The sequence below is a fragment of the Mizuhopecten yessoensis genome, unplaced genomic scaffold, assembly GCF_002113885.1.
Source record: "Mizuhopecten yessoensis strain PY_sf001 unplaced genomic scaffold, ASM211388v2 scaffold10083, whole genome shotgun sequence".
In the NCBI taxonomy this organism is placed as follows: domain Eukaryota; kingdom Metazoa; phylum Mollusca; class Bivalvia; order Pectinida; family Pectinidae; genus Mizuhopecten; species Mizuhopecten yessoensis.
In genome coordinates, this window is record NW_018408370.1 from 94,495 (window position 1) to 108,135 (window position 13,641).

General features: G+C 36.6%; 1 protein-coding gene across 3 annotated transcripts in view; it reads right to left on the minus strand.

Moving 5' to 3' along the window:
- LOC110459471 overlaps nucleotides 1-6,430 on the minus strand; it is a 99,529-nt gene extending 93,099 nt beyond the window's left edge. For all 3 annotated transcript variants that reach the window (XM_021511752.1, XM_021511749.1, XM_021511750.1), the window contains exon 1: nucleotides 6,279-6,430. The gene's annotated coding sequence lies outside the window, so the exon portion shown is untranslated. The remainder of the gene's footprint in view (nucleotides 1-6,278) is intronic.
- Nucleotides 6,431-13,641: the final 7,211 nt, after the last annotated feature.

Here is a 13,641-nt window from a genome sequence, read left to right on the forward strand (position 1 = left end):
TTTTGTTGACCTTTGTCCATGGAAGGTCCCTGCAAAATTTCATTGAAATTGGTTCAGGGGTTTTGGAGAAGAAGTCGAAAATGTAAATTGTTTACGGACGCACGACGGACGACGGACGACGGACGACGACGGACAAAAGGCGATCGCAATAGGTCACCTGAGACAAAGTCTCAGGTGACCTAAAAATGTCGGATATATATCGTTATTGTTAAAATCGCATCTGCTTGTACTTCAACGGATATGATGACGCTTCTTCATATTGTGTTTTTCAAATCATTGTTTATCAATATACAACGATTTACCTGGTCATACTGTTAGTTGATAGTAAATTATTCAATTTGTATATTACAATATACACCGACGTTTCTAAATTCAACTCCTATACAGTTATATTATTTGTGTTTTTATTTTGATTACTCATACTTGTTTATTTTCAATACTTATATACACATTTGCGTAAATGTCCACCTAATGGGAAGCAGGCGTTTAATGCCACTCCAACAACCCAGGTGGAGTTTAAAATGGTCTGGAATGGATGTTGTGGTATCTGTGCTGTTGCATTCAAGTGAGGTGACACTTTACTTGATACCGTTGGAGCACGATCCCACTACAAACACAATATAATACATCTCCAGCACACACGCAGACATACACACACAGTGATATATTAGCCAAGTGGCATAAGACAAGTATTTAACGCCTGATAGGGCAGCTCCTGCGACCTTCTCAATATTGTATTGATTAATGTATATCTGAATTGTATATCTATGTACTGTTAATCGCTATATAGTGGCTTATTCTAGCTAGATTCTGCGCTATATCAAATGTTGTATATTATTAATATTATTATTGTTAAACGTCATTATCATGAATAGTTGTATAATTATGGAAAACATTCATTTGTTGTACAATTATTATTTGATTGTTAACGGCCTATCACCACAAAAGAGGTCATAAGGGCCAATAAAACTAGTTAAAACATGTTAACAACAAATCCATAGTACGTCATGGTTTGATACATTTAAAGCATAGAAAATTATGTATAAAACAACGTCTGTTGTAAAACATTACAAACACAACATCATTTGTAATTTTTTGAAATTTAATCAGAACATTGCATTTAAAAAACCATTTGTATTGACTCATCAAGCTATCAAAACGTTTTGATGTATAAAACATGCCCCCCTCCCCCCTGTGACTTTGACTCTGGTAGCCTTCATGCCTACATGATATTTGCCAGATATCATCATCCTGGGCCTTGTGGTCAGAAGATGTCGTTGATAGGTTATCAACATATTCGACCCCTGTGACCTTGGATGTAAGCCGATTTCATTCATTTGCACCACCTTGGTATGCTTTAATCCCAGCGTGATACGGGCAAAAAATATCAGAGTGGGCTTTTTGATTATTCAGAAGAAGTTGTTTATTGGTTTTAAACACATTTTATCCCTGTTACCTTGAATATTGGTCAAGGTCATCCATTTCAATAAACTTGGTAGCCCTTTGGGCAATTTGTTTGATTGTTTGAGTTTGTTTAACGTCCTATTAACAGCTAAGGTCATTTAAGGACGGCCTCCCCTGTGTGCAAGATGCATGCGTGTAATGTATGCGTGTGTATTTTGGGAGGCTGCGATATGTTCGTGTTTATCTCCTTGTGATAGCGCGGAACTGATGCCGACTTTATAGTGCTACCTCACTGAAACATACTGCCGAAGACACCCAGCAGGACGCCTCACCCGGTCACATTATACTGACAACGGGCGAACCAGTCGTCCCACTCCTAATTTGCTGAGCGTTAAGCAGGANAAGACACCCAGCAGGACGCCCCACCCGGTCACATTATACTGACAACGGGCGAACCAGTCGTCCCACTCCTAATTTGCTGAGCGTTAAGCAGGAGTAGAAACTACCATTTTTAAAGACTTTGGTATGTCTCGGCCAGGGGACAGAACCCAAAGCCTTCCTCACAGGGGCGAACGCTCAACAAATGGCCAAAAGTGAGGCATTGTCAAGGGAGACATTAGGAAGAAGAAAGTTATTTAGAAAGGAGAGAAGAGATAAGGTCCCAAATTGAGTCGCCTCTTACGATCATGCAATTGGGGGCAGCAGGTACAATTCTTACGCCCTACCTGCAGGGACTCCTTTGGGCAAGGTGAGCTTAAAAAAGGTATAAATACACATACATGAAATAGTAAAAGAGTCCATAGATAAACACAGTAAGAAAGCGTCTTTTTACACTAAGAAAAGTCTTAAAAAAACCCTTCATGACCCTTGCTATACATGCAAGTATGAAAGAAGCACCTTGTATGTACAAGTCATTGTATACATTAATGAGGTTAAACACATGATACACTGTAGTTTGTGTCGGTCGTCTATACTATTCAAATCAGTAAAATAAGCCAAGACAATCAGCTTAAATGTCCATGCTAACCAGTTGTCCTTCTTTGAATATTAACAAGTATACGAGACGAACAGCAGTTACGTTACAATCACGGTATAAACTTTATATATAAACATGTTTTGATTTATATATAAAGGATCAGTTCCTTTTATCTACAACACTTGTCGTTTATCCCTTTTTGTTTGGAGCTTAAAGATATTAATAGAGCCAGGGTAAAATGAAAATAATTATATTTAGGGCGAAAGAGTAAAACAAAGTAGCACATATACTTGCATATATTACACACATGCAGGCAAGTCCCTACCTAAGCTTAGCTTTTAATAGAACACTAAACCAACTTAGAACAATAGGTAAAAACAAAGGATACAGGGGAAATCTTGGAGCCACCCATCGTATGATGTTCATTGTTTTTTTTTATAACATTAATTTCCTTTCTGTAAGCTAATTGTCATGCATGTGTTGTATAATTTAAAGTCATTATCATGACGTTTTTTTCGGTACAGTTTCAGTGTTATTAACATGTGATTAGTTTACATATGATTTGTCTTTGCCAAACAGTGTTATATTTTGCAGTAAATTAAATTCTTGTTGGTGTATTTTAACATCTTTTACACCATTCAACCTTTTTTTTTTTGTTCGATATATTCTTTTTTTGCAAAGTCTATTGTAGCGGTGTTGTTTGGTCATGAATATCATACATTATCGATGAACCTTCCAACATTACGAAACAATATAAACTGTTTGTCTTGTCTGAGTTATATAAACAGTAAATACATTTTTTGTATCTTTTGATATATGAATGACAAAGTCAATTAAGATTTTTACAAAATCGAGAAAAAGCATTATGGCCAAATATATGTCTGTTAATCAAGGGCCACAGGGCACATGTTTGATGACTGTTCGTAATCGATGGCACATCTATACATATGACTCCGAACTTTCTTTTGAAATGTTTGGGAAACCATGTGGTTGATTCGGAAAAAAAATAAAAAAATGAAGAAATGGATTTTCACATTTTAAAGTCCCTCGCTTTGTTTTGGGAATCTTAATAAAACCCACTGAAATACCATATGCAGGCATCCAGCAAAGCATTCCGCCTGGTATTAATATATTGACAACAGTTGAACAAGTTGTTGCCTTCGCCCGAAATAATGAACATTAAACAGGGAAAAAACAACTACTAGGCAATATTCGGAAATATTAGCAGTATAATATTTGATGAGACTATGTTGCCGTAATTGCTTAAAAGTCCAGGTAAGCGATTAAAACATAGTTGTAGAAGTATGGAGAAATATAAAGATCCCAAATATTATAATGGGTACCGCTGATTCCAATGGTCGTCTTTGTGTCTACAAGTAGTGGGTACAAACACAAAAACCCGACTCTACAGAGGGTTTCAACATTAGACGACTCTTTCAAAAATTCAATGTCCAATTAAATGTTCCTTTTTTCTCCAGCTCCAACCTGTAGGGGTGTCCACCGTTACCGTTTACCAGTTAAATAGCACCAACAGTTGTCATCAGATTTAAGCTATCGCATAGAGAAAAATGCACTTACATTCAGCCTGCATGACATGGAGGGACGTTATCCTATTTTTTTAATTCTGACCAACCTTAAAATGAAACAGGCACAACTAAGGGCCAACGAAAATCAGAATATGGAATTCAAGAAGGATCTGTCATGTAGTGAAACTAACAATCTTTAACTCTGAAAATTCAGCATTTTAGCCTGTTGGCTATATTGGTTATGCAATCAATCCCTATATCCAATATTCCAATATGCACAATGTAATTGTCAATCAGTCCAATATGCACAACTAACGATCATGGTCACCTACATATAACATATTTAGGAAAAATCTCTCAAATACTTCGTGATAAATATCATTAACAAACTCTTTGGTTTCAGATAGAAGCCTGTTGGCAATCATAGTTTTACGATCAGTCCCACTCAATACTAAGGACTAATATGAACCTACTACTGGTTTTTAAAAAGTATTCCCTCCCCAAAACTTTTGATTTAAAGCGATAACAAAAAAATATAATAGGCCCTACATCCGATGAAGGTGGGTAAAAAGCGATATTTAGTAGTTTCACATTATTAAAATCGCATATTAAAATGCAGAGTGATACAACACGCCTAATTTCCCCGAATCTGCAGGAGTAACCCGCCAGGACCTTTACCTAATTTGAAAAAGAATATTCTAACCATCAGTGTATAAACCAAGGCTGTTCTCTCTAGCAGTAAAACGCCCTTGTTAGTTTTACGGATATATTCCTTAAGTGCAAATTAGATATGTTTACCGAACCTGTTGTAGTAATTTAATGAAGATTAGTATCCCTATTGAGCAGATAGGTTGGACCAAATAGGCCAAAACTGTATTGATCCGATTGTCACTGCATATTTTTACCTAATCCTTAAGTTTTCAATGTATCATGAAAAGTTGTGTTATTAATGAACATGGATATATATATAAACATACATTTTAAATGCATGAGATACAAAAAGTTCACACTAAATAAGCAATTGTTACTTAAAATATTTAAGGTACTTATAATTATGCTGCATGCAAATCAATGTGCGGTTTGTATATGGCACAAAAAGAGTAGTTATAATCACTAATTTGTTTTGGGTACTAGAGCGAGGACGTCGCTGTTTCACTATTTGAATAGTTTAAAAATAATAACTGATCGAAGCGTTATTGTCTGGAGACCAGATATACCTATGTTGTAAAACAATTTGAACATGTTCAAATTGTTTTATTCTTGAGTCGTTAACAATCAGACTTCGCAAGACTATATCTTTGTGTCTTGTTATTATTCTAACGAACAATAGTTTAAATGAATTAATACAAGAATGCTCGGTAACCACGGAAAGCGACCCATCAGTGTATAAACCAAGGCTGTTATCTCTAACAGAAAAGGACCGGGACCCCTTGGTTGTGTTACGGATATATCCTTTAGTGCAAATGAGCTATGTTCTGTCCCCAGACTTGGACATACAATGTACAAATCATTGAAAATGATAGTTTGTATTACTTGCTAAACGTTCAGCATTTAGCGGATCAGTATTATGTGACCAGGCGGAATTCTGTGCTGGGTGCCTTCGGCATTGCATTTCAGTGAGGTAGTATTATAAATTCGACATCAGATCCGCGCTATCACAAGGAGGAAATAACAACAATATACCCTTTCTCCGGCACACATACACACATGCACTATTACACAGCACACATTGAGGCACGCCCTTAAATGACCTGAGCTGTTAATAGAACGTTAAAAAAACCCAACAGAATGGCCCACGACCTGTAGAGTTGTGAACAGACATCCGTCCTCGTACAAGCTGTTGCGACGATGTTATTTATAACTCAAAAAAGTGCATATGATATAAACCAATTATAGATGACACGTTTTTTAAATATTAATCATACTCATATATTAGGTATGGAAATTCGAAGAGTCAATTATTTAGTTGGAAAAACCCAACGCATTTAAATAGTCGCCATGTTCTTTCACGGAAACTAATACATTTAACACCGCGTTACTTCAGCGTTCTCATTCTTGACATAGCGTCATGAGTAAACCAGGAAGTTAATTCATACAGTAAAACCAGATTATTCATTAACTCAAAGTTCAGATAATTTTATGAAGCTACGCCATTATATATTGAGCTTTATAGTTATGCTGCAGCGTTATGCATCAAAGTAAGGGAAAACCCACAGCATGATTGGAAGAAACACTAAACCGTCCGTATTAGAACTATCGATCACCAAAGCTGAGTAATTTTGTGTGACAGTCATGCTCAGGCGTATTAAATGAACGAACATTACAACGAGAAAGTATTGACCGATCGCAGTCAAAACATTAAGATTACTTACATTAGAGTTTCTTTTTCCTTGTGTAAAACAACGACCTGTACGTGATGCCTACAACGAACCTCTTAACTGTCCGGGTGTTTTTGCTCCCAATACTGCGAACTGTATACGGTGTTGTCTAACGCCGCACCTACTCATACCACTGTATTGATTTCATTAGCATTTGTGGCCACTCATGCGTGCGGCTGACTAGTATACCCAATACTGGCTATGCCGTACGGCATCCTATCATGTTTTCCGTACTGACATTGTTACGTAAACACTTGTTTAAGCCAGACACCTGTGTATGTACCGGTGTTTGTACACATATAGGTGCGATATGTGGCATAGCAAAGGCCTTTAGTAAATTAACATATAGATGTAACAAATTATAAAGGGTTCTTGTCGACAAAGAAGATCTGAATTGACTCGTTAATGTACACGTATTACACATATTCTAACCATAGCAAATACAGATCACATGATAACATGAATTGCGCGGCTGTCGAATCAATATTGCAAATATTTTCAAATGTAGAGAGATCTATAAGACAAAGAAAATATAAGTTAAAGTGGATAGAGGATTCATCATGCACAACACACCTACATAATTTTAATAAACTACATTAAACAGACATTTGGTTTTAGAAAAATGCAACTTATTAAGGAAGTGTTTTCCCCAGATTTCTGACTAGTAAAACACATAGTTTCCACATTATAAAACGCCTCAAAATGCAGCAAACACATGCTTTTTAACGTATTCATAGCATAGGTCAATCCGGTTGATATTTGCACAATACTTACAAATATGCCGAGTACATGAATAGACTTCATGACAGTCTAGTGTTGTTGCGTAAACAGATTTGTAATGTTTGTTTCAGAAATTAAAATTTCAAAATGCTGATCTTCTCGCTGAAATAAGCAGATACTCGAGTATATTATTTGTGTCTTTTACGAGGTCGAAAAAGGCCAACAACTTTCCACGAAATTATCTGATAGGGTTTTGAACAGACTGGGTTCAATTGCATATTCTGTTTGGGGTTTAAGTGTCATATGAGGACGGGTGCCGAGGGAGACCCCACCTGAAATTCACAGAATTTAGATCAAGATAATTTATTTGAACAAAACTTGTTGTTTCGTCAAAACATGCTACTGGCCAGATATCAACATTCCAGGCCTTAGTGTTAATCAGAAGTCGTTTTAGGATTTAAAACTGAATTGTCCCATGTGACCTTGAATATGAGTCAAGGTCAAGCATTTATAAAAGCTCAGTTGCCCTTCATCCCAACATGTTACTGGTCACATTTCATTAGCCTGGACCTTTTCATTATTCAGATTTTTTTTGATTTTTTTTTTTGATTTTTTTTTTTTTTTACAAAACTCAGATATCAATGGAGATAGTGTAATTTGTATGTGTTCAGTTGAAATGTTAATTAATCAGAAAAATATGTATATTGATATTATGAAACATCAATTAAAATAATTTCTCAAACTTTTCGATTTTTATATCATGAAGAAACCAATTTCATTTTAATCAAATATATACTCTTGCCAAATAAAATTGGGTAAACACTGTAGTGAACTTAAGATAACACTGTAGTGCACTAGAGTTGAATTGGATTTGGTTTTGTTTTGTTTAACTTCCTATTAACAGCTAAGTTCATATAAGTACGTACATCCTTGTTTGTTGTGTAAGCGTGCATGTGTGTATGTGTGACAGAGACAGGGTATACTAGTGTACTTGTTTCATTGTGATAGCGAGAATCTGATGCCGACTTTATAGTGCTATCTAACAGAAATACCATGCCGAAGGCACCCAGCACAGCATTCCGCCCTGTCACAATATACTAACAACAGGTGAACCAGTTGTATATTTTTAGCCGTTACCCTAATTGATAAATGTTTAGCAGGGAACAGGAGTGCACTACCTTGTTCTCTACGTGTGCACTAGATATCAAGTTAAGTTCCCGTCTGTCATTATCTTCCACTTGTGTCACTGTTGGTGGACCTGATGGGAATTGCATTTTAAATTTAATAAGTATTGAAAAATAGTTTTTTTTTTGTGAAATAAAGCCCCTAACTAATAAGTAAACATCAAACGAGATCGGGATCGATTATGTCTAAAAAGCAACAAAATAATGCTGACAATCTTCTTATTCCCTAAATGCACATTCAAATTTCTTTTACGTAATGAAAACAATGGTGTCTTTGTCCTTGAACATTCGACCGTGTCATTATCAGAGTAGTGTGTCTATGCGCGTACATAACGACTATAATGAGTAAATAAAAATGATCGAACGGCTATTCAAATCAATTAATTGAAATTTTCAAAGCGAAGAAGAGAGAAAAATAGTGTTGTCAACAGATATATTGATGTAGATTCACTGGAACTGTATTATCCTAGCAATCAGTACTACTGTAGTTACCACTGAAGTGACCCGCTTTGATTGGCTATCAGTCCCCAACCGGTTCCCGGGGAGCTATAGGTTTGCACTGCATGCGTCCGTCTTTCATTCCGCATTTCCGTCCTTCCGTCCGAGAAGTTTGCGCGGGACATATCTTCTATACTATTTCACCTGGAGTAACCAGAATCCTGACATAGGTGTACTGCTTGATAAATATAGAAAGCATTACCGTGGGGGACTATGTATTGCCTTGCAATACTTTGCCTTTTTTTCTTCATAAAGCGTGTAAGGATTGAAATTCAGTGTATGGCGTATATGGTAGTTTGCTTTAAAGTGAAGGCCAATCTTTATTTATTTCCTTGTCCTTTACTATAAACGACCGGAAAATAATGTTTTAATTTTTTGAGTACACCATAAATATACACAATAACAAAAGGGCCACTTTTGTGTTATTAATTCAAAACATTAAGATAATAACTTTAAATTTCGACTAACCAACTCGAGGTTTCGACTAACCAACTCGAAGTTTCGAGATACTTACATGAAATTTCGATTTTCTAACATGAAATTTCTACTTAATAACTGTTCAAACCAGTCTCTATTGAATCTAGATCTTAAGTAAAAAGCAAAAGTAGTTGGTCTGTTTTTCTATAACTTAATTTAACTCTTTACTTTGTTCATTCTGTTAATTGACTTTGTTTGCGGGTCAAATACTCTTCTGTACATTCATAAATTATACTCCCTGTGAACTATTTTGGCCGGTTTACACAAATATTCAGGTCGGACAGAATCTGGTTTAAAAAATTCAACAATATATCAAGCTTTATCAAATATATTAGCTTCAATAAATTATAACATACCCGAGATTGAACCAAAGCGCTTATATATTTCAATTTGAGGCATGCCCTTGGACCATTCTAGACGGGTTTTCCGCTTGAGACAAAAAACAGTATTTCTGTATTTAAAATGCATGCTCATAACAAAGAAAACAACCTTTTAAATATATTTAGTTACATGCAGTTCTACAGCTTCGAGAGTTTCATTCCCATTCCCTTCCCTTTTACCCCAACCGACGCTTCGTTCCTTGACCCCCTTCCCAAACGTTTTGCTCCACGCAAGGTCGCTCCACTATATAAAAATCATAGGCCCGACCCTGCATATGTTATTAAGTCGAAATTTCTAGTAGGTATCTTGAGATTTGGAGTTAATATGTCGAAACTTCATGTTGTTATCTTGAAATTTGAGTTTTAAAGTCGAAATTTCGAATAAAGTCGACATTTTAGTGATTATCTCGAAGTTGTGAGTTGTTATCCCAAAAGTTGGAGTTAGTAACACTAAACGAATGAATTTTTTTTTTTCTAAGGTGCACTAATGTTCTTCCATTTAAAAATGATACCTAACATTGCAATTATTTTCACCACATTTACGCCCTCGGCTGTTTACAGAGGTTTTTGTTATTTTAATATTGGTCTAGTCTCACTGATAAAAAACCCTTTGTTCAAAACTGGATTGTTTTGAAGATTTTAACTGTTGCGAGGACGTTAAAGCCCAAACAAACAAACGCATTATTACTTGTTTAAATCAAATGCATTTCAAATTAACTTGTTACAGTGACATAGTGATAAAACTTCTGCGAATGAACCGCTTGTGTCCTTAATTGACCTTAGATATTTATAACGCTACATCCAATAAAAAAATCCAGACTATGTCAATTTGGTTTCGGTTTGATTTGGTTAAACTAAGGTCACTTATGGACGTTTTTCCATGAACGTACTGTTTGTGTGTAATGTGTGCTTTGGTTGTGCACGTCACACATACTTACATAACTTGCACACATGAACATCCATAATGACCTTAGTTGATAATAGGACCTTAACAAATGAACAAACCCCGAAACGGTTTGGTTTTATTTCGTTTAACGTCCTACTACAGCTAAGGTAGTTTTATTTGGTTTAGTATTGTTTAACGTCCTATTAAACAGCTATGGTCATTTAAGGACGACCACCCCTGTGTGCAAGATGCATGCGTGAAGTGTATGAGTGTGTGTTTTGATAGGCTGCGATATGTTCGCGTTTGTCTCCATGTGATAGCGCGGAACTGAAGCCGACTTTATAGTGCTACCTCACTTAAACATACTGTCGAAGACACGCATCAAGACACCCCACCCGGTTACATTATACTGACAACGGGCGAACCAGTCGTCCCACTCCTAAGTTACTGAGCGTTAAGCAGGAGTAGAAACTACCATTGTTACAGACTCTGGTATGTCTCGGCCCGGGGACAGAACCAAAAGCCTTCCTCACAGGGGCGAACGCTCAACAAAAGGCCAAAAGTGAGGAATTGTCAAGTAAGACATTAGGAAACAAAGTTGTTTAGAAAGAAGAGAAAATATAAGATCCAAAATGTAGTCGCCTCTTACGATAATGTTATGGGGGCAGCAGGTACAACGCTTACGCCCTATCTACAGGGACCTCCATGTGTGTTGTGTAAGCGTGCATGGGTGTATATGTACCGGGAACAGGGTGTATTGGTGTACTTGCCTCCTTGTGGTAGCACGAATCTGATTCCGACTTTATATTGCTATCTCACTGAAATACTATGCCGAAGTCACCTAGCACAGCATTCCGCCTGGTTACATTATACTGACACGGGTGAACCAAGTGTTGCCATTATCCTAAATGCTGATTTTAGATGTAAGTGGTAGTTATATTACACCAATAACTTATTTTTTGTTTCCGATATGATTGTGCTATGTAATTGGTATTCATACAGATGTGTATGATAAATGTTCTTATTCGGATTCGATTGCATAAATCAGATTCAGGCATAGTGCGAACTTTCTATTTATACCTGCTCCAAGGAAATTAAATGACGCGCTTTGTGTGGAATGAATGTATGCTTTCGCGCAATGTGTGTTTCAGGCGGTACAGTTCATAATGTTAAAGATATGGCCGTTAAACAAATATCTCGTCATCAAAAAAATTGTTCTGCTCTCAAAACTGCGAACTTTCTACAGTGTTTTCCAACGCCGCACCTCAACATAACACTGTCTTGATTTCATTAGAATTCGTGAACTTTTTCTGCTCTCAAAACTGCGAACTTTATACGGTGTTTTCCAACGCCGCACCTAAACATAACACTGTTTTGATTTCATTAGCATTCGTGGTCACTCATGCGTGCGGCTGACTATTGTGCCCTATACTGGCTATGCCGTACGTAATCCTATCATGTTTCCCGTACTTACATTGTTACTTGTTTAAGCCAGATACCTGTATATGTACCGGTGTTTGTGCACATATAGGTGGGATATGTGGCATAGCAAACGCCTTTAGTAAATTAACATATAGACGTAAATATTATAAAGGGTTCAAGTAAACAAAGAAATTATGAATTGACACGTTAATGTACAGGTATTACACACATTCTAACCACAGACAAAGCAGATCACATGCTAACATGGATGGCGCGGCTATCGAATCAATATTGCAAATATACTCGGATGAACATCTCTATAAGACAAAGAAACTATAATTTACAAAATGTATCGGTAGTAAATGGTTCATATTTGTTGACAGACTAATAAAGGTGACAATTATGTACGTACAATGTTTTTGTACGTAAAATGTTTTTAACTTATATTTTTGATTGAGACAAGGTATTTAGGTTGCCCCCTCCTAATATTTAAACGGAAATGTTCATTTTTTTCGCGCTTGTCTTGCAGAATTAACGATCAGATGTTGTGTAACTTGTCCTTTCCTAATATTCCAATGATGTGATTTTTTTTTACAACGACAAATTTTAGCATGCAGGTAATTATGTAGGCAAAAGTTATTTAAGGTTTTCTGCATGTGTACTGAGGCAGCATATGTTGAATGATTTTCCTGTGATAGCGCGGATATGTTGCTGACTTTTTAGTGCTTTATCAAGGAAGCACCATGCCGAAGGCACCCAGCACAGCATCCCGCCCGCTATAACCGGATGTTGTCATTTCTTTAATTGCTGTACATAAAACAGGGGAAAAGACAGCCGTTTTTCAGGATTTTTGTATGTCCCGGTCTAGGTACAGAACCTATTGCTTTCCTCACCTGAGCGAACGTTAAATATCAAAGCCAAAAGTGAGGTATCGCCAAGTAAAGCCCTAGGAAACAAAAGGTTGCTAGAAGCAGAGAGAAATAAAAAAAAAAATTGCAATTGCTGCAGCATATTGTTTTACGACGCTTTTATTTTCCCAAATAGAGAGCACAAACGGAAAGGGGTAATAGCAAGTACATACGGAGATCGATACAAAAATACACCTGTTGTTACCCACTGCATGTCATCCCTGCAGGTTGGGGACTTAGGAAAGAATACAGCTCCTGTGACCGTAGTAAGAGGCGACTAATGTTGGATATCCTCTGTAGAAATGACGATTTTCTATTGTGCCCTCTATCTGAGGAAACACACGTAACCTAAATAAATCCGTTGCACCTTTTGCCGCATTTGGTAACTTCATTTTTCCTTCTACATCTACCTTCTTTTATTTCGTATGGCTCTTATATTGAACATTCGCCTAGGTAAGGAAAGCAATGGGTTCTGTCCACATGCTTGGACATAACAAAGTCATTAAAAATGGTTGATTTTTTTTACCTGCTTAACGTTCAGCATTTAGCGGATCAGTACTATGTGACCAGGCGGAATTCTGTGCTGGGTGCCTTCGGCATTGTAATTCAGTGAGGTAGTATTATAAATTCGACATCAGATCCGCGCTATCACAAGGAGGAAATTACAACAATATACCCTATCTCCGGCACACATACACATATGCACGCTTACACAGCGCACATTGATGCACGCCCTTAAATAGCCTGAGCTATTAATAGGACGTTAAACAAAATAAAACAAAACAAAACCAATGTAAAACAATGCATATGATATAAACCAATTATAGATGACACTTCTTTCAAATATTTATCATACTCATAAATTAGATATGGAAATTCATA